The following is a 1,243-nucleotide window of genomic DNA, read 5'->3' as shown; positions in this document are numbered from 1 at the left end:
GAAGTTAAAAAATGTTGCTTGTAAATAGTACTGTGAACAGTGAAGGAAAAAAAACCCAAAACGCTACATTAAACAGAACATCGTACAATACATGATTTCCCTAATGAACAGATGCTACATCTGAAAACCTTTCAGTATATTCAACCTACATTTTGGACCCAGTAATGCTTTTTTTTTACACTCAAAGATCCAACTACTTCCAGAGTGAGTTTTCAGGACACAGCCAATGTAGGCACTTTGCTATACGAGGTACTAAGGCCATACCACCCTGATGCCTGATCCCATCAGATCTCGGAAGCTCAGCAGGGTTAGCGCCGGTTAGTACTTGGATGGGAGACCTCCTGGGAATACCAGGGGCTGTAGGTTCTAGTCCTGAGGACTTCATTGTCACCGTCCAAGCTCGCTCTGCAGTGGCAGATGAACCTGAGGAGTTAAAGGGTGGGGCCAGTTCTGTGCACGCTGTGCCTCACCTGAAAAAAAATCCACTGTGCAGGCTGGAAGGGCACACCCACGTGGGGAGAGCCCTTCCCAAATCTGCGTTTGTGAAGCCCAGCCATGATATACAAGTTAGGAACACCACACTAAAATGTTTAAAGTAAGAAACAACTGATTAAAAAAACCAGAGTTAAATGAATGTTTAGACAGAATGGTTGAGGGGGTTAATACTGAGGGCAATTTTTTATTGTATTTTTAGAACATGAGACAGAGGTTTAAAACCAATTATTTTTAATCCAGTTTGAGAAGTGTGTGGAGATGTACAATGTGGCATATACTGGCATATACAGATATATCTTGGCATAACAATCTGGTATAAAATGTTACCTTGATTTGAACACAGCTCTTTAGAATATGCTTAGCCATGTTTTGCCCTGCCTTTCTGTGGTGTAAATAGTGAGTATTGTCATGGAATGAGGACGTTCAGCTTTCTGGAATTAATCCAGATTTATACCCCTCTAACAAAAATGAATTTCTTATGATCTAGTCAGCCAATGATGATAAATATCAGATCATGTTGTTATCATATATTACATTATATACTACATTTATTGCATTATATTATTTATCGTATCATATTGTTTTTATACTATATAATGTCAGCAGCTCTAGTTTGAAAAAAAATTCACATCTGCTTCTGCTTTCACAACTCTTCTGTCTCAATTACAATGGATAAGATTCAAAATGCCTTTAAATATCTGATTATAGAATCTAAGTAGGTTAAAACCATTTGTTAATAAAAAACCAG

The 1,243-nt window shown here is 37.9% G+C and overlaps 1 pseudogene; it reads left to right on the top strand.

Moving 5' to 3' along the window:
* The first annotated feature begins 250 nt into the window (after positions 1-250).
* LOC139685125 (5S ribosomal RNA) lies at positions 251-366 on the top strand (annotated as a pseudogene).
* The last annotated feature ends 877 nt before the right edge of the window (positions 367-1,243 follow it).

This window comes from Pithys albifrons, chromosome Z (genome assembly GCF_047495875.1).
Source record: "Pithys albifrons albifrons isolate INPA30051 chromosome Z, PitAlb_v1, whole genome shotgun sequence".
Taxonomy (NCBI): domain Eukaryota; kingdom Metazoa; phylum Chordata; class Aves; order Passeriformes; family Thamnophilidae; genus Pithys; species Pithys albifrons.
The sequence above is the reverse complement of the archived record's forward strand: the minus strand, read 5'-3'. Positions and strand labels throughout refer to the sequence as shown.